The 20,366-nt window shown below is 49.7% G+C and overlaps 3 non-coding genes across 3 annotated transcripts; all 3 read left to right on the forward strand.

Moving 5' to 3' along the window:
* The first annotated feature begins 2,215 nt into the window (after positions 1 to 2,215).
* Trnat-agu (transfer RNA threonine (anticodon AGU)) lies at positions 2,216 to 2,289 on the forward strand. Its single transcript has one exon. It is a non-coding gene; the product is annotated as a tRNA-Thr (tRNA).
* A 6,271-nt stretch (positions 2,290 to 8,560) lies between these two features.
* Positions 8,561 to 8,634, forward strand: Trnat-agu (transfer RNA threonine (anticodon AGU)). The gene has a single exon. It is a non-coding gene; the product is annotated as a tRNA-Thr (tRNA).
* An 11,049-nt stretch (positions 8,635 to 19,683) lies between these two features.
* On the forward strand, positions 19,684 to 19,757 carry Trnat-agu (transfer RNA threonine (anticodon AGU)). The gene has a single exon. It is a non-coding gene; the product is annotated as a tRNA-Thr (tRNA).
* The last annotated feature ends 609 nt before the right edge of the window (positions 19,758 to 20,366 follow it).

Raw genomic sequence — 20,366 nt, forward strand, 5'->3', positions numbered from 1 at the left:
TCTTGTGTATATGAACGTGTCCGCGCCTTTGTACTCTGGTACCTTCGCCGCTACAAACCAACCAACCAACGTGTCCGTGCACATCAGAGTCCCAAAGAATGGAGAATAGCCAGGCTTGGTAGTGTGTGCAGCCGTAGCTCAGTTGGCAGATCGTTCGCTTAGCGTGTGAAAGGTCTTGGGTTCAAGCTCCGGCTCCTCCATGTTTTGTGGTCAGTGCATGGTAAGTGTTGGTCGCGGCGAACATAAAGGGACGCAAGAAGTTGCAAAACCAGCGTCACAGACTGATATGATGTATACTGTTATAAGGAGAGCAAGATGTAAGTGTGGTGACCGGCTGTTATCGTGGTGTCATCGAGTGCAGATCTGTCTTAGGTATCACGGCTTAACGTCATTGAAGCCTAGAGAGTGGACAACACGTTCGTCTTACTCAGAGCGGTGTCCGAATTCTACTTTCGACGTTATGCGTGCCACTCTTAATGTGGCCAACTACGATTCGATACAGAATGCACGAAACCTGAAAGACACCCTCACTGATACATAGAGAGTAGTGTTTGTCTGCGGAATAATGGGAGTGTAAGGGTCTGTGACGTTGATGTGGCTGTATGTAGCACTATTAGTCAACGGGGGGTGGGCGTAGCTCAGATGGTAGAGCGCTCGCTTAGTGTGCGAGAGGTACTGGGATCGATACCCAGCGCCTTCAGAATTTTTAACACTCCTACATGCGCACCTTGCCATGCAAGAGGAATAATTCCCAACCAGCAGAGGTGTCTAGGCAGATACAAGCGAACGATTAGCATCCACAATTGGCAAGTGTTCTTTTATTCGTGCGCAGGAAGCACCCACCTCGCACACCTACACTTAACTTAGAAACAGTACAAATGTTCCCATAAGATTCTCAAGCCTACGTCGGAAAGATCTGCCTTGCGCCGAGTTCACGTAAATCCCACTGCACGTTCCCATTCTTTGCGTGCAGTCGGCTGCTACTGGCGTTGCTGGTTGTGACTGCTGATAACAGATGCCGTAGCAATCACTTCATGGAGTGAGTTGAATGTTTTGCGATAGTCTGTCTCTGACAAGCAAGCACAGGTGATATAGGTGCGAACACAGGAAGCTTGCAGCCCCTCGCTGCCTGCAGACACAGAGCAGCCACACTAGGAGAGCGGCCTAAGCCGTAGGCGAAATGTGCTCATTCGCTTTGGCGCGACGTCGAACTATAAGTAAGGCTGTCACTAGCGTGAGCGTTGCGTGAGCGTCGTGTAAAGTCGGAAAAGTCGGCTGCATGGGTGATTGCCAAGTTTGGGGAGCGTTTCGCAGTATGATCAGTGCAATGGAGACACGGAAACTGGTTGTGTCCCAGTGTTTTGCAGTTGGACGACAAGAGTTTTACACAGTAGCCAAGAGCGAGGCACTGAGTTGGCATGAACAATGGAGAGCACAATGGGGCTCGAGATGTGCTTGTTACCTCAGGTGCTGTGTGATTGTCGACAAGGAGTGAAATGGACAAATTTGTGACCGCCCTTTCCATTTAAGACGTGAAAAACAGACGGAATTTGCATTCGTAATACCAGAGTATCGAAACTACTTGGAACTCTTGTGTATATGAACGTGTCCGCGCCTTTGTACTCTGGTACCTACGCCGCTACAAACCAACCAACCAACGTGTCCGTGCACATCAGAGTCCCAAAGAATGGAGAATAGCCAGGCTTGGTCGTGTGTGCAGCCGTAGCTCAGTTGGCAGATCGTTCGCTTAGCGTGTGAAAGGTCTCGGGTTCAAGCTCCGGCTCCTCCATGTTTTGTGGACAGTGCATGGTAAGTGTTGGTCGCGGCGAACATAAAGGGACGCAAGAAGTCGCAAAACCAGCGTCACAGACTGATATGATGTATACTGTTGTAAGGAGAGCAAGATGTAAGTGTGGTGACCGGCTGTTATCGTGGTGTCATCGAGTGCAGATCTGTCTTAGGTATCACGGCTTAACGTCATTGAAGCCTAGAGAGTGGACAACACGTTCGTCTTACTCAGAGCGGTGTCCGAATTCTACTTTCGACGTTATGCGTGCCACTCTTAATGTGGCCAACTACGATTCGATACAGAATGCACGAAACCTGAAAGACACCCTCACTGATACATAGAGAGTAGTGTTTGTCTGCGGAATAATGGGAGTGTAAGGGTCTGTGACGTTGATGTGGCTGTATGTAGCACTATTAGTCAACGGGGGGTGGGCGTAGCTCAGATGGTAGAGCGCTCGCTTAGTGTGCGAGAGGTACTGGGATCGATACCCAGCGCCTCCAGAATTTTTAACACTCCTACATGCGCACCTTGCCATGCAAGAGGAATAATTCCCAACCAGCAGAGGTGTCTAGGCAGATACAAGCGAACGATTAGCATCCACAATTGGCAAGCGTTCTTTTATTCGTGCGCAGGAAGCACCCACCTCGCACACCTACACTTAACTTAGAAACAGTACAAATGTTCCCATAAGATTCTCAAGCCTACGTCGGAAAGATCTGCCTTGCGCCGAGTTCACGTAAATCCCACTGCACGTTCCCATTCTTTGCGTGCAGTCGGCTGCTACTGGCGTTGCTGGTTGTGACTGCTGATAACAGATGCCGTAGCAATCACTTCATGGAGTGAGTTGAATGTTTTGCGATAGTCTGTCTCTGACAAGCAAGCACAGGTGATATAGGTGCGAACACAGGAAGCTTGCAGCCCCTCGCTGCCTGCAGACACAGAGCAGCCACACTAGGAGAGCGGCCTAAGCCGTAGGCGAAATGTGCTCATTCGCTTTAGCGCGACGTCGAACTATAAGTAAGGCTGTCACTAGCGTGAGCGTCGTGTAAAGTCGGAAAAGTCGGCTGCATGGGTGATTGCCAAGTTTGGGGAGCGTTTCGCAGTATGATCAGTGCAATGGAGACACGGAAACTGGTTGTGTCCCAGTGTTTTGCAGTTGGACGACAAGAGTTTTACACAGTAGCAAAGAGCGAGGCACTGAGTTGGCATGAACAATGGAGAGCACAATGGGGCTCGAGATGTGCTTGTTACCTCAGGTGCTGTGTGATTGTCGACAAGGAGTGAAATGGACAAATTTGTGACCGCCCTTTCCATTTAAGACGTGAAAAACAGACGGAATTTGCATTCGTAATACCAGAGTATCGAAACTACTTGGAACTCTTGTGTATATGAACGTGTCGGCGCCTTTGTACTCTGGTACCTTCGCCGCTACAAACCAACCAACCAACGTGTCCGTGCACATCAGAGTCCCAAAGAATGGAGAATAGCCAGGCTTGGTCGTGCGTGCAGCCGTAGCCCAGTTGGCAGATCGTTCGCTTAGCGTGTGAAAGGTCTCGGGTTCAAGCTCCGGCTCCTCCATGTTTTGTGGTCAGTGCATGGTAAGTGTTGGTCGCGGCGAACATAAAGGGACGCAAGAAGTTGCAAAACCAGCGTCACAGACTGATATGATGTATACTGTTATAAGGAGAGCAAGATGTAAGTGTGGTGACCGGCTGTTATCGTGGTGTCATCGAGTGCAGATCTGTCTTAGGTATCACGGCTTAACGTCATTGAAGCCTAGAGAGTGGACAACACGTTCGTCTTACTCAGAGCGGTGTCCGAATTCTACTTTCGACGTTATGCGTGCCACTCTTAATGTGGCCAACTACGATTCGATACAGAATGCACGAAACCTGAAAGACACCCTCACTGACACATAGAGAGTAGTGTTTGTCTGCGGAATAATGGGAGTGTAAGGGTCTGTGACGTCGATGTGGCTGTATGTAGCACTATAAGTCAACGGGGGATGGGCGTAGCTCAGATGGTAGAGCGCTCGCTTAGTGTGCGAGAGGTACTGGGATCGATACCCAGCGCCTTCAGAATTTTTAACACTCCTACATGCGCACCTTGCCATGCAAGAGGAATAATTCCCAACCAGCAGAGGTGTCTAGGCAGATACAAGCGAACGATTAGCATCCACAATTGGCAAGCGTTCTTTTATTCGTGCGCAGGAAGCACCCACCTCGCACACCTACACTTAACTTAGAAACAGTACAAATGTTCCCATAAGATTCTCAAGCCTACGTCGGAAAGATCTGCCTTGCGCCGAGTTCACGTAAATCCCACTGCACGTTCCCATTCTTTGCGTGCAGTCGGCTGCTACTGGCGTTGCTGGTTGTGACTGCTGATAACAGATGCCGTAGCAATCACTTCATGGAGTGAGTTGAATGTTTTGCGATAGTCTGTCTCTGACAAGCAAGCACAGGTGATATAGGTGCGAACACAGGAAGCTTGCAGCCCCTCGCTGCCTGCAGACACAGAGCAGCCACACTAGGAGAGCGGCCTAAGCCGTAGGCGAAATGTGCTCATTCGCTTTGGCGCGACGTCGAACTATATGTAAGGCTGTCACTAGCGTGAGCGTTGCGTGAGCGTCGTGTAAAGTCGGAAAAGTCGGCTGCATGGGTGATTGCCAAGTTTGGGGAGCGTTTCGCAGTATGATCAGTGCAATGGAGACACGGAAACTGGTTGTGTCCCAGTGTTTTGCAGTTGGACGACAAGAGTTTTACACAGTAGCAAAGAGCGAGGCACTGAGTTGGCATGAACAATGGAGAGCACAATGGGGCTCGAGATGTGCTTGTTACCTCAGGTGCTGTGTGATTGTCGACAAGGAGTGAAATGGACAAATTTGTGACCGCCCTTTCCATTTAAGACGTGAAAAACAGACGGAATTTGCATTCGTAATACCAGAGTATCGAAACTACTTGGAACTCTTGTGTATATGAACGTGTCCGCGCCTTTGTACTCTGGTACCTTCGCCGCTACAAACCAACCAACCAACGTGTCCGTGCACATCAGAGTCCCAAAGAATGGAGAATAGCCAGGCTTGGTCGTGCGTGCAGCCGTAGCTCAGTTGGCAGATCGTTCGCTTAGCGTGTGAAAGGTCTCGGGTTCAAGCTCCGGCTCCTCCATGTTTTGTGGTTAGTGCATGGTAAGTGTTGGTCGCGGCGAACATAAAGGGACGCAAGAAGTTGCAAAACCAGCGTCACAGACTGATATGATGTATACTGTTATAAGGAGAGCAAGATGTAAGTGTGGTGACCGGCTGTTATCGTGGTGTCATCGAGTGCAGATCTGTCTTAGGTATCACGGCTTAACGTCATTGAAGCCTAGAGAGTGGACAACACGTTCGTCTTACTCAGAGCGGTGTCCGAATTCTACTTTCGACGTTATGCGTGCCACTCTTAATGTGGCCAACTACGATTCGATACAGAATGCACGAAACCTGAAAGACACCCTCACTGATACATAGAGAGTAGTGTTTGTCTGCGGAATAATGGGAGTGTAAGGGTCTGTGACGTTGATGTGGCTGTATGTAGCACTATAAGTCAACGGGGGGTGGGCGTAGCTCAGATGGTAGAGCGCTCGCTTAGTGTGCGAGAGGTACTGGGATCGATACCCAGCGCCTTCAGAATTTTTAACACTCCTACATGCGCACCTTGCCATGCAAGAGGAATAATTCCCAACCAGCAGAGGTGTCTAGGCAGATACAAGCGAACGATTAGCATCCACAATTGGCAAGCGTTCTTTTATTCGTGCGCAGGAAGCACCCACCTCGCACACCTACACTTAACTTAGAAACAGTACAAATGTTCCCATAAGATTCTCAAGCCTACGTCGGAAAGATCTGCCTTGCGCCGAGTTCACGTAAATCCCACTGCACGTTCCCATTCTTTGCGTGCAGTCGGCTGCTACTGGCGTTGCTGGTTGTGACTGCTGATAACAGATGCCGTAGCAATCACTTCATGGAGTGAGTTGAATGTTTTGCGATAGTCTGTCTCTGACAAGCAAGCACAGGTGATATAGGTGCGAACACAGGAAGCTTGCAGCCCCTCGCTGCCTGCAGACACAGAGCAGCCACACTAGGAGAGTGGCCTAAGCCGTAGGCGAAATGTGCTCATTCGCTTTGGCGCGACGTCGAACTTTAAGTAAGGCTGTCACTAGCGTGAGCGTTGCGTGAGCGTCGTGTAAAGTCGGAAAAGTCGGCTGCATGGGTGATTGCCAAGTTTGGGGAGCGTTTCGCAGTATGATCAGTGCAATGGAGACGCGGAAACTGGTTGTGTCCCAGTGTTTTGCAGTTGGACGACAAGAGTTTTACACAGTAGCAAAGAGCGAGGCACTGAGTTGGCATGAACAATGGAGAGCACAATGGGGCTCGAGATGTGCTTGTTACCTCAGGTGCTGTGTGATTGTCGACAAGGAGTGAAATGGACAAATTTGTGACCGCCCTTTCCATTTAAGACGTGAAAAACAGACGGAATTTGCATTCGTAATACCAGAGTATCGAAACTCCTTTGAACTCTTGTGTATATGAACGTGTCCGCGCCTTTGTACTCTGGTACCTTCGCCGCTACAAACCAACCAACCAACGTGTCCGTGCACATCAGAGTCCCAAAGAATGGAGAATAGCCAGGCTTGGTAGTGTGTGCAGCCGTAGCTCAGTTGGCAGATCGTTCGCTTAGCGTGTGAAAGGTCTTGGGTTCAAGCTCCGGCTCCTCCATGTTTTGTGGTCAGTGCATGGTAAGTGTTGGTCGCGGCGAACATAAAGGGACGCAAGAAGTTGCAAAACCAGCGTCACAGACTGATATGATGTATACTGTTATAAGGAGAGCAAGATGTAAGTGTGGTGACCGGCTGTTATCGTGGTGTCATCGAGTGCAGATCTGTCTTAGGTATCACGGCTTAACGTCATTGAAGCCTAGAGAGTGGACAACACGTTCGTCTTACTCAGAGCGGTGTCCGAATTCTACTTTCGACGTTATGCGTGCCACTCTTAATGTGGCCAACTACGATTCGATACAGAATGCACGAAACCTGAAAGACACCCTCACTGATACATAGAGAGTAGTGTTTGTCTGCGGAATAATGGGAGTGTAAGGGTCTGTGACGTTGATGTGGCTGTATGTAGCACTATTAGTCAACGGGGGGTGGGCGTAGCTCAGATGGTAGAGCGCTCGCTTAGTGTGCGAGAGGTACTGGGATCGATACCCAGCGCCTAGATAATTTTTAACACTCCTACATGCGCACCTTGCCATGCAAGAGGAGTAATTCCCAACCAGCAGAGGTGTCTAGGCAGATACAAGCGAACGATTAGCATCCACAATTGGCAAGTGTTCTTTTATTCGTGCGCAGGAAGCACCCACCTCGCACACCTACACTTAACTTAGAAACAGTACAAATGTTCCCATAAGATTCTCAAGCCTACGTCGGAAAGATCTGCCTTGCGCCGAGTTCACGTAAATCCCACTGCACGTTCCCATTCTTTGCGTGCAGTCGGCTGCTACTGGCGTTGCTGGTTGTGACTGCTGATAACAGATGCCGTAGCAATCACTTCATGGAGTGAGTTGAATGTTTTGCGATAGTCTGTCTCTGACAAGCAAGCACAGGTGATATAGGTGCGAACACAGGAAGCTTGCAGCCCCTCGCTGCCTGCAGACACAGAGCAGCCACACTAGGAGAGCGGCCTAAGCCGTAGGCGAAATGTGCTCATTCGCTTTGGCGCGACGTCGAACTATAAGTAAGGCTGTCACTAGCGTGAGCGTTGCGTGAGCGTCGTGTAAAGTCGGAAAAGTCGGCTGCATGGGTGATTGCCAAGTTTGGGGAGCGTTTCGCAGTATGATCAGTGCAATGGAGACACGGAAACTGGTTGTGTCCCAGTGTTTTGCAGTTGGACGACAAGAGTTTTACACAGTAGCAAAGAGCGAGGCACTGAGTTGGCATGAACAGTGGAGAGCACAATGGGGCTCGAGATGTGCTTGTTACCTCAGGTGCTGTGTGATTGTCGACAAGGAGTGAAATGGACAAATTTGTGACCGCCCTTTCCATTTAAGACGTGAAAAACAGACGGAATTTGCATTCGTAATACCAGAGTATCGAAACTACTTGGAACTCTTGTGTATATGAACGTGTCCGCGCCTTTGTACTCTGGTACCTTCGCCGCTACAAACCAACCAACCAACGTGTCCGTGCACATCAGAGTCCCAAAGAATGGAGAATAGCCAGGCTTGGTCGTGTGTGCAGCCGTAGCTCAGTTGGCAGATCGTTCGCTTAGCGTGTGAAAGGTCTCGGGTTCAAGCTCCGGCTCCTCCATGTTTTGTGGACAGTGCATGGTAAGTGTTGGTCGCGGCGAACATAAAGGGACGCAAGAAGTTGCAAAACCAGCGTCACAGACTGATATGATGTATACTGTTATAAGGAGAGCAAGATGTAAGTGTGGTGACCGGCTGTTATCGTGGTGTCATCGAGTGCAGATCTGTCTTAGGTATCACGGCTTAACGTCATTGAAGCCTAGAGAGTGGACAACACGTTCGTCTTACTCAGAGCGGTGTCCGAATTCTACTTTCGACGTTATGCGTGCCACTCTTAATGTGGCCAACTACGATTCGATACAGAATGCACGAAACCTGAAAGACACCCTCACTGATACATAGAGAGTAGTGTTTGTCTGCGGAATAATGGGAGTGTAAGGGTCTGTGACGTTGATGTGGCTGTATGTAGCACTATTAGTCAACGGGGGGTGGGCGTAGCTCAGATGGTAGAGCGCTCGCTTAGTGTGCGAGAGGTACTGGGATCGATACCCAGCGCCTCCAGAATTTTTAACACTCCTACATGCGCACCTTGCCATGCAAGAGGAATAATTCCCAACCAGCAGAGGTGTCTAGGCAGATACAAGCGAACGATTAGCATCCACAATTGGCAAGCGTTCTTTTATTCGTGCGCAGGAAGCACCCACCTCGCACACCTACACTTAACTTAGAAACAGTACAAATGTTCCCATAAGATTCTCAAGCCTACGTCGGAAAGATCTGCCTTGCGCCGAGTTCACGTAAATCACACTGCACGTTCCCATTCTTTGCGTGCAGTCGGCTGCTACTGGCGTTGCTGGTTGTGACTGCTGATAACAGATGCCGTAGCAATCACTTCATGGAGTGAGTTGAATGTTTTGCGATAGTCTGTCTCTGACAAGCAAGCACAGGTGATATAGGTGCGAACACAGGAAGCTTGCAGCCCCTCGCTGCCTGCAGACACAGAGCAGCCACACTAGGAGAGCGGCCTAAGCCGTAGGCGAAATGTGCTCATTCGCTTTGGCGCGACGTCGAACTATAAGTAAGGCTGTCACTAGCGTGAGCGTTGCGTGAGCGTCGTGTAAAGTCGGAAAAGTCGGCTGCATGGGTGATTGCCAAGTTTGGGGAGCGTTTCGCAGTATGATCAGTGCAATGGAGACGCGGAAACTGGTTGTGTCCCAGTGTTTTGCAGTTGGACGACAAGAGTTTTACACAGTAGCAAAGAGCGAGGCACTGAGTTGGCATGAACAATGGAGAGCACAATGGGGCTCGAGATGTGCTTGTTACCTCAGGTGCTGTGTGATTGTCGACAAGGAGTGAAATGGACAAATTTGTGACCGCCCTTTCCATTTAAGACGTGAAAAACAGACGGAATTTGCATTCGTAATACCAGAGTATCGAAACTACTTGGAACTCTTGTGTATATGAACGTGTCCGCGCCTTTGTACTCTGGTACCTTCGCCGCTACAAACCAACCAACCAACGTGTCCGTGCACATCAGAGTCCCAAAGAATGGAGAATAGCCAGGCTTGGTAGTGTGTGCAGCCGTAGCTCAGTTGGCAGATCGTTCGCTTAGCGTGTGAAAGGTCTTGGGTTCAAGCTCCGGCTCCTCCATGTTTTGTGGTCAGTGCATGGTAAGTGTTGGTCGCGGCGAACATAAAGGGACGCAAGAAGTTGCAAAACCAGCGTCACAGACTGATATGATGTATACTGTTATAAGGAGAGCAAGATGTAAGTGTGGTGACCGGCTGTTATCGTGGTGTCATCGAGTGCAGATCTGTCTTAGGTATCACGGCTTAACGTCATTGAAGCCTAGAGAGTGGACAACACGTTCGTCTTACTCAGAGCGGTGTCCGAATTCTACTTTCGACGTTATGCGTGCCACTCTTAATGTGGCCAACTACGATTCGATACAGAATGCACGAAACCTGAAAGACACCCTCACTGATACATAGAGAGTAGTGTTTGTCTGCGGAATAATGGGAGTGTAAGGGTCTGTGACGTTGATGTGGCTGTATGTAGCACTATTAGTCAACGGGGGGTGGGCGTAGCTCAGATGGTAGAGCGCTCGCTTAGTGTGCGAGAGGTACTGGGATCGATACCCAGCGCCTTCAGAATTTTTAACACTCCTACATGCGCACCTTGCCATGCAAGAGGAGTAATTCCCAACCAGCAGAGGTGTCTAGGCAGATACAAGCGAACGATTAGCATCCACAATTGGCAAGTGTTCTTTTATTCGTGCGCAGGAAGCACCCACCTCGCACACCTACACTTAACTTAGAAACAGTACAAATGTTCCCATAAGATTCTCAAGCCTACGTCGGAAAGATCTGCCTTGCGCCGAGTTCACGTAAATCCCACTGCACGTTCCCATTCTTTGCGTGCAGTCGGCTGCTACTGGCGTTGCTGGTTGTGACTGCTGATAACAGATGCCGTAGCAATCACTTCATGGAGTGAGTTGAATGTTTTGCGATAGTCTGTCTCTGACAAGCAAGCACAGGTGATATAGGTGCGAACACAGGAAGCTTGCAGCCCCTCGCTGCCTGCAGACACAGAGCAGCCACACTAGGAGAGCGGCCTAAGCCGTAGGCGAAATGTGCTCATTCGCTTTGGCGCGACGTCGAACTATAAGTAAGGCTGTCACTAGCGTGAGCGTTGCGTGAGCGTCGTGTAAAGTCGGAAAAGTCGGCTGCATGGGTGATTGCCAAGTTTGGGGAGCGTTTCGCAGTATGATCAGTGCAATGGAGACACGGAAACTGGTTGTGTCCCAGTGTTTTGCAGTTGGACGACAAGAGTTTTACACAGTAGCAAAGAGCGAGGCACTGAGTTGGCATGAACAATGGAGAGCACAATGGGGCTCGAGATGTGCTTGTTACCTCAGGTGCTGTGTGATTGTCGACAAGGAGTGAAATGGACAAATTTGTGACCGCCCTTTCCATTTAAGACGTGAAAAACAGACGGAATTTGCATTCGTAATACCAGAGTATCGAAACTACTTGGAACTCTTGTGTATATGAACGTGTCCGCGCCTTTGTACTCTGGTACCTTCGCCGCTACAAACCAACCAACCAACGTGTCCGTGCACATCAGAGTCCCAAAGAATGGAGAATAGCCAGGCTTGGTCGTGTGTGCAGCCGTAGCTCAGTTGGCAGATCGTTCGCTTAGCGTGTGAAAGGTCTCGGGTTCAAGCTCCGGCTCCTCCATGTTTTGTGGACAGTGCATGGTAAGTGTTGGTCGCGGCGAACATAAAGGGACGCAAGAAGTTGCAAAACCAGCGTCACAGACTGATATGATGTATACTGTTATAAGGAGAGCAAGATGTAAGTGTGGTGACCGGCTGTTATCGTGGTGTCATCGAGTGCAGATCTGTCTTAGGTATCACGGCTTAACGTCATTGAAGCCTAGAGAGTGGACAACACGTTCGTCTTACTCAGAGCGGTGTCCGAATTCTACTTTCGACGTTATGCGTGCCACTCTTAATGTGGCCAACTACGATTCGATACAGAATGCACGAAACCTGAAAGACACCCTCACTGATACATAGAGAGTAGTGTTTGTCTGCGGAATAATGGGAGTGTAAGGGTCTGTGACGTTGATGTGGCTGTATGTAGCACTATTAGTCAACGGGGGGTGGGCGTAGCTCAGATGGTAGAGCGCTCGCTTAGTGTGCGAGAGGTACTGGGATCGATACCCAGCGCCTTCAGAATTTTTAACACTCCTACATGCGCACCTTGCCATGCAAGAGGAATAATTCCCAACCAGCAGAGGTGTCTAGGCAGATACAAGCGAACGATTAGCATCCACAATTGGCAAGCGTTCTTTTATTCGTGCGCAGGAAGCACCCACCTCGCACACCTACACTTAACTTAGAAACAGTACAAATGTTCCCATAAGATTCTCAAGCCTACGTCGGAAAGATCTGCCTTGCGCCGAGTTCACGTAAATCCCACTGCACGTTCCCATTCTTTGCGTGCAGTCGGCTGCTACTGGCGTTGCTGGTTGTGACTGCTGATAACAGATGCCGTAGCAATCACTTCATGGAGTGAGTTGAATGTTTTGCGATAGTCTGTCTCTGACAAGCAAGCACAGGTGATATAGGTGCGAACACAGGAAGCTTGCAGCCCCTCGCTGCCTGCAGACACAGAGCAGCCACACTAGGAGAGTGGCCTAAGCCGTAGGCGAAATGTGCTCATTCGCTTTGGCGCGACGTCGAACTTTAAGTAAGGCTGTCACTAGCGTGAGCGTTGCGTGAGCGTCGTGTAAAGTCGGAAAAGTCGGCTGCATGGGTGATTGCCAAGTTTGGGGAGCGTTTCGCAGTATGATCAGTGCAATGGAGACGCGGAAACTGGTTGTGTCCCAGTGTTTTGCAGTTGGACGACAAGAGTTTTACACAGTAGCAAAGAGCGAGGCACTGAGTTGGCATGAACAATGGAGAGCACAATGGGGCTCGAGATGTGCTTGTTACCTCAGGTGCTGTGTGATTGTCGACAAGGAGTGAAATGGACAAATTTGTGACCGCCCTTTCCATTTAAGACGTGAAAAACAGACGGAATTTGCATTCGTAATACCAGAGTATCGAAACTCCTTTGAACTCTTGTGTATATGAACGTGTCCGCGCCTTTGTACTCTGGTACCTTCGCCGCTACAAACCAACCAACCAACGTGTCCGTGCACATCAGAGTCCCAAAGAATGGAGAATAGCCAGGCTTGGTAGTGTGTGCAGCCGTAGCTCAGTTGGCAGATCGTTCGCTTAGCGTGTGAAAGGTCTTGGGTTCAAGCTCCGGCTCCTCCATGTTTTGTGGTCAGTGCATGGTAAGTGTTGGTCGCGGCGAACATAAAGGGACGCAAGAAGTTGCAAAACCAGCGTCACAGACTGATATGATGTATACTGTTATAAGGAGAGCAAGATGTAAGTGTGGTGACCGGCTGTTATCGTGGTGTCATCGAGTGCAGATCTGTCTTAGGTATCACGGCTTAACGTCATTGAAGCCTAGAGAGTGGACAACACGTTCGTCTTACTCAGAGCGGTGTCCGAATTCTACTTTCGACGTTATGCGTGCCACTCTTAATGTGGCCAACTACGATTCGATACAGAATGCACGAAACCTGAAAGACACCCTCACTGATACATAGAGAGTAGTGTTTGTCTGCGGAATAATGGGAGTGTAAGGGTCTGTGACGTTGATGTGGCTGTATGTAGCACTATTAGTCAACGGGGGGTGGGCGTAGCTCAGATGGTAGAGCGCTCGCTTAGTGTGCGAGAGGTACTGGGATCGATACCCAGCGCCTAGATAATTTTTAACACTCCTACATGCGCACCTTGCCATGCAAGAGGAGTAATTCCCAACCAGCAGAGGTGTCTAGGCAGATACAAGCGAACGATTAGCATCCACAATTGGCAAGTGTTCTTTTATTCGTGCGCAGGAAGCACCCACCTCGCACACCTACACTTAACTTAGAAACAGTACAAATGTTCCCATAAGATTCTCAAGCCTACGTCGGAAAGATCTGCCTTGCGCCGAGTTCACGTAAATCCCACTGCACGTTCCCATTCTTTGCGTGCAGTCGGCTGCTACTGGCGTTGCTGGTTGTGACTGCTGATAACAGATGCCGTAGCAATCACTTCATGGAGTGAGTTGAATGTTTTGCGATAGTCTGTCTCTGACAAGCAAGCACAGGTGATATAGGTGCGAACACAGGAAGCTTGCAGCCCCTCGCTGCCTGCAGACACAGAGCAGCCACACTAGGAGAGCGGCCTAAGCCGTAGGCGAAATGTGCTCATTCGCTTTGGCGCGACGTCGAACTATAAGTAAGGCTGTCACTAGCGTGAGCGTTGCGTGAGCGTCGTGTAAAGTCGGAAAAGTCGGCTGCATGGGTGATTGCCAAGTTTGGGGAGCGTTTCGCAGTATGATCAGTGCAATGGAGACACGGAAACTGGTTGTGTCCCAGTGTTTTGCAGTTGGACGACAAGAGTTTTACACAGTAGCAAAGAGCGAGGCACTGAGTTGGCATGAACAGTGGAGAGCACAATGGGGCTCGAGATGTGCTTGTTACCTCAGGTGCTGTGTGATTGTCGACAAGGAGTGAAATGGACAAATTTGTGACCGCCCTTTCCATTTAAGACGTGAAAAACAGACGGAATTTGCATTCGTAATACCAGAGTATCGAAACTACTTGGAACTCTTGTGTATATGAACGTGTCCGCGCCTTTGTACTCTGGTACCTTCGCCGCTACAAACCAACCAACCAACGTGTCCGTGCACATCAGAGTCCCAAAGAATGGAGAATAGCCAGGCTTGGTCGTGTGTGCAGCCGTAGCTCAGTTGGCAGATCGTTCGCTTAGCGTGTGAAAGGTCTCGGGTTCAAGCTCCGGCTCCTCCATGTTTTGTGGACAGTGCATGGTAAGTGTTGGTCGCGGCGAACATAAAGGGACGCAAGAAGTTGCAAAACCAGCGTCACAGACTGATATGATGTATACTGTTATAAGGAGAGCAAGATGTAAGTGTGGTGACCGGCTGTTATCGTGGTGTCATCGAGTGCAGATCTGTCTTAGGTATCACGGCTTAACGTCATTGAAGCCTAGAGAGTGGACAACACGTTCGTCTTACTCAGAGCGGTGTCCGAATTCTACTTTCGACGTTATGCGTGCCACTCTTAATGTGGCCAACTACGATTCGATACAGAATGCACGAAACCTGAAAGACACCCTCACTGATACATAGAGAGTAGTGTTTGTCTGCGGAATAATGGGAGTGTAAGGGTCTGTGACGTTGATGTGGCTGTATGTAGCACTATTAGTCAACGGGGGGTGGGCGTAGCTCAGATGGTAGAGCGCTCGCTTAGTGTGCGAGAGGTACTGGGATCGATACCCAGCGCCTTCAGAATTTTTAACACTCCTACATGCGCACCTTGCCATGCAAGAGGAGTAATTCCCAACCAGCAGAGGTGTCTAGGCAGATACAAGCGAACGATTAGCATCCACAATTGGCAAGTGTTCTTTTATTCGTGCGCAGGAAGCACCCACCTCGCACACCTACACTTAACTTAGAAACAGTACAAATGTTCCCATAAGATTCTCAAGCCTACGTCGGAAAGATCTGCCTTGCGCCGAGTTCACGTAAATCCCACTGCACGTTCCCATTCTTTGCGTGCAGTCGGCTGCTACTGGCGTTGCTGGTTGTGACTGCTGATAACAGATGCCGTAGCAATCACTTCATGGAGTGAGTTGAATGTTTTGCGATAGTCTGTCTCTGACAAGCAAGCACAGGTGATATAGGTGCGAACACAGGAAGCTTGCAGCCCCTCGCTGCCTGCAGACACAGAGCAGCCACACTAGGAGAGCGGCCTAAGCCGTAGGCGAAATGTGCTCATTCGCTTTGGCGCGACGTCGAACTATAAGTAAGGCTGTCACTAGCGTGAGCGTTGCGTGAGCGTCGTGTAAAGTCGGAAAAGTCGGCTGCATGGGTGATTGCCAAGTTTGGGGAGCGTTTCGCAGTATGATCAGTGCAATGGAGACACGGAAACTGGTTGTGTCCCAGTGTTTTGCAGTTGGACGACAAGAGTTTTACACAGTAGCAAAGAGCGAGGCACTGAGTTGGCATGAACAATGGAGAGCACAATGGGGCTCGAGATGTGCTTGTTACCTCAGGTGCTGTGTGATTGTCGACAAGGAGTGAAATGGACAAATTTGTGACCGCCCTTTCCATTTAAGACGTGAAAAACAGACGGAATTTGCATTCGTAATACCAGAGTATCGAAACTACTTGGAACTCTTGTGTATATGAACGTGTCCGCGCCTTTGTACTCTGGTACCTTCGCCGCTACAAACCAACCAACCAACGTGTCCGTGCACATCAGAGTCCCAAAGAATGGAGAATAGCCAGGCTTGGTCGTGTGTGCAGCCGTAGCTCAGTTGGCAGATCGTTCGCTTAGCGTGTGAAAGGTCTCGGGTTCAAGCTCCGGCTCCTCCATGTTTTGTGGACAGTGCATGGTAAGTGTTGGTCGCGGCGAACATAAAGGGACGCAAGAAGTTGCAAAACCAGCGTCACAGACTGATATGATGTATACTGTTATAAGGAGAGCAAGATGTAAGTGTGGTGACCGGCTGTTATCGTGGTGTCATCGAGTGCAGATCTGTCTTAGGTATCACGGCTTAACGTCATTGAAGCCTAGAGAGTGGACAACACGTTCGTCTTACTCAGAGCGGTGTCCGAATTCTACTTTCGACGTTATGCGTGCCACTCTTAATGTGGCCAACTACGATTCGATACAGAATGCACGAAACCTGAAAGACACCCTCACTGATACATAGAGAGTAGTGTTTGTCTGCGGAATAATGGGAGTGTAAGGGTCTGTGACGTTGATGTGGCTGTATGTAGCACTATTAGTCAACGGGGGGTGGGCGTAGCTCAGATGGTAGAGCGCTCGCTTAGTGTGCGAGAGGTACTGGGATCGATACCCAGCGCCTTCAGAATTTTTAACACTCCTACATGCGCACCTTGCCATGCAAGAGGAATAATTCCCAACCAGCAGAGGTGTCTAGGCAGATACAAGCGAACGATTAGCATCCACAATTGGCAAGCGTTCTTTTATTCGTGCGCAGGAAGCACCCACCTCGCACACCTACACTTAACTTAGAAACAGTACAAATGTTCCCATAAGATTCTCAAGCCTACGTCGGAAAGATCTGCCTTGCGCCGAGTTCACGTAAATCCCACTGCACGTTCCCATTCTTTGCGTGCAGTCGGCTGCTACTGGCGTTGCTGGTTGTGACTGCTGATAACAGATGCCGTAGCAATCACTTCATGGAGTGAGTTGAATGTTTTGCGATAGTCTGTCTCTGACAAGCAAGCACAGGTGATATAGGTGCGAACACAGGAAGCTTGCAGCCCCTCGCTGCCTGCAGACACAGAGCAGCCACACTAGGAGAGTGGCCTAAGCCGTAGGCGAAATGTGCTCATTCGCTTTGGCGCGACGTCGAACTTTAAGTAAGGCTGTCACTAGCGTGAGCGTTGCGTGAGCGTCGTGTAAAGTCGGAAAAGTCGGCTGCATGGGTGATTGCCAAGTTTGGGGAGCGTTTCGCAGTATGATCAGTGCAATGGAGACGCGGAAACTGGTTGTGTCCCAGTGTTTTGCAGTTGGACGACAAGAGTTTTACACAGTAGCAAAGAGCGAGGCACTGAGTTGGCATGAACAATGGAGAGCACAATGGGGCTCGAGATGTGCTTGTTACCTCAGGTGCTGTGTGATTGTCGACAAGGAGTGAAATGGACAAATTTGTGACCGCCCTTTCCATTTAAGACGTGAAAAACAGACGGAATTTGCATTCGTAATACCAGAGTATCGAAACTCCTTTGAACTCTTGTGTATATGAACGTGTCCGCGCCTTTGTACTCTGGTACCTTCGCCGCTACAAACCAACCAACCAACGTGTCCGTGCACATCAGAGTCCCAAAGAATGGAGAATAGCCAGGCTTGGTAGTGTGTGCAGCCGTAGCTCAGTTGGCAGATCGTTCGCTTAGCGTGTGAAAGGTCTTGGGTTCAAGCTCCGGCTCCTCCATGTTTTGTGGTCAGTGCATGGTAAGTGTTGGTCGCGGCGAACATAAAGGGACGCAAGAAGTTGCAAAACCAGCGTCACAGACTGATATGATGTATACTGTTATAAGGAGAGCAAGATGTAAGTGTGGTGACCGGCTGTTATCGTGGTGTCATCGAGTGCAGATCTGTCTTAGGTATCACGGCTTAACGTCATTGAAGCCTAGAGAGTGGACAACACGTTCGTCTTACTCAGAGCGGTGTCCGAATTCTACTTTCGACGTTATGCGTGCCACTCTTAATGTGGCCAACTACGATTCGATACAGAATGCACGAAACCTGAAAGACACCCTCACTGATACATAGAGAGTAGTGTTTGTCTGCGGAATAATGGGAGTGTAAGGGTCTGTGACGTTGATGTGGCTGTATGTAGCACTATTAGTCAACGGGGGGTGGGCGTAGCTCAGATGGTAGAGCGCTCGCTTAGTGTGCGAGAGGTACTGGGATCGATACCCAGCGCCTAGATAATTTTTAACACTCCTACATGCGCACCTTGCCATGCAAGAGGAGTAATTCCCAACCAGCAGAGGTGTCTAGGCAGATACAAGCGAACGATTAGCATCCACAATTGGCAAGTGTTCTTTTATTCGTGCGCAGGAAGCACCCACCTCGCACACCTACACTTAACTTAGAAACAGTACAAATGTTCCCATAAGATTCTCAAGCCTACGTCGGAAAGATCTGCCTTGCGCCGAGTTCACGTAAATCCCACTGCACGTTCCCATTCTTTGCGTGCAGTCGGCTGCTACTGGCGTTGCTGGTTGTGACTGCTGATAACAGATGCCGTAGCAATCACTTCATGGAGTGAGTTGAATGTTTTGCGATAGTCTGTCTCTGACAAGCAAGCACAGGTGATATAGGTGCGAACACAGGAAGCTTGCAGCCCCTCGCTGCCTGCAGACACAGAGCAGCCACACTAGGAGAGCGGCCTAAGCCGTAGGCGAAATGTGCTCATTCGCTTTGGCGCGACGTCGAACTATAAGTAAGGCTGTCACTAGCGTGAGCGTTGCGTGAGCGTCGTGTAAAGTCGGAAAAGTCGGCTGCATGGGTGATTGCCAAGTTTGGGGAGCGTTTCGCAGTATGATCAGTGCAATGGAGACACGGAAACTGGTTGTGTCCCAGTGTTTTGCAGTTGGACGACAAGAGTTTTACACAGTAGCAAAGAGCGAGGCACTGAGTTGGCATGAACAGTGGAGAGCACAATGGGGCTCGAGATGTGCTTGTTACCTCAGGTGCTGTGTGATTGTCGACAAGGAGTGAAATGGACAAATTTGTGACCGCCCTTTCCATTTAAGACGTGAAAAACAGACGGAATTTGCATTCGTAATACCAGAGTATCGAAACTACTTGGAACTCTTGTGTATATGAACGTGTCCGCGCCTTTGTACTCTGGTACCTTCGCCGCTACAAACCAACCAACCAACGTGTCCGTGCACATCAGAGTCCCAAAGAATGGAGAATAGCCAGGCTTGGTCGTGTGTGCAGCCGTAGCTCAGTTGGCAGATCGTTCGCTTAGCGTGTGAAAGGTCTCGGGTTCAAGCTCCGGCTCCTCCATGTTTTGTGGACAGTGCATGGTAAGTGTTGGTCGCGGCGAACATAAAGGGACGCAAGAAGTTGCAAAACCAGCGTCACAGACTGATATGATGTATACTGTTATAAGGAGAGCAAGATGTAAGTGTGGTGACCGGCTGTTATCGTGGTGTCATCGAGTGCAGATCTGTCTTAGGTATCACGGCTTAACGTCATTGAAGCCTAGAGAGTGGACAACACGTTCGTCTTACTCAGAGCGGTGTCCGAATTCTACTTTCGACGTTATGCGTGCCACTCTTAATGTGGCCAACTACGATTCGATACAGAATGCACGAAACCTGAAAGACACCCTCACTGATACATAGAGAGTAGTGTTTGTCTGCGGAATAATGGGAGTGTAAGGGTCTGTGACGTTGATGTGGCTGTATGTAGCACTATTAGTCAACGGGGGGTGGGCGTAGCTCAGATGGTAGAGCGCTCGCTTAGTGTGCGAGAGGTACTGGGATCGATACCCAGCGCCTCCAGAATTTTTAACACTCCTACATGCGCACCTTGCCATGCAAGAGGAATAATTCCCAACCAGCAGAGGTGTCTAGGCAGATACAAGCGAACGATTAGCATCCACAATTGGCAAGCGTTCTTTTATTCGTGCGCAGGAAGCACCCACCTCGCACACCTACACTTAACTTAGAAACAGTACAAATGTTCCCATAAGATTCTCAAGCCTACGTCGGAAAGATCTGCCTTGCGCCGAGTTCACGTAAATCACACTGCACGTTCCCATTCTTTGCGTGCAGTCGGCTGCTACTGGCGTTGCTGGTTGTGACTGCTGATAACAGATGCCGTAGCAATCACTTCATGGAGTGAGTTGAATGTTTTGCGATAGTCTGTCTCTGACAAGCAAGCACAGGTGATATAGGTGCGAACACAGGAAGCTTGCAGCCCCTCGCTGCCTGCAGACACAGAGCAGCCACACTAGGAGAGCGGCCTAAGCCGTAGGCGAAATGTGCTCATTCGCTTTGGCGCGACGTCGAACTATAAGTAAGGCTGTCACTAGCGTGAGCGTTGCGTGAGCGTCGTGTAAAGTCGGAAAAGTCGGCTGCATGGGTGATTGCCAAGTTTGGGGAGCGTTT

Source organism: Schistocerca gregaria, chromosome 3, assembly GCF_023897955.1.
Source record: "Schistocerca gregaria isolate iqSchGreg1 chromosome 3, iqSchGreg1.2, whole genome shotgun sequence".
Taxonomy (NCBI): Eukaryota; Metazoa; Arthropoda; class Insecta; order Orthoptera; family Acrididae; genus Schistocerca; species Schistocerca gregaria.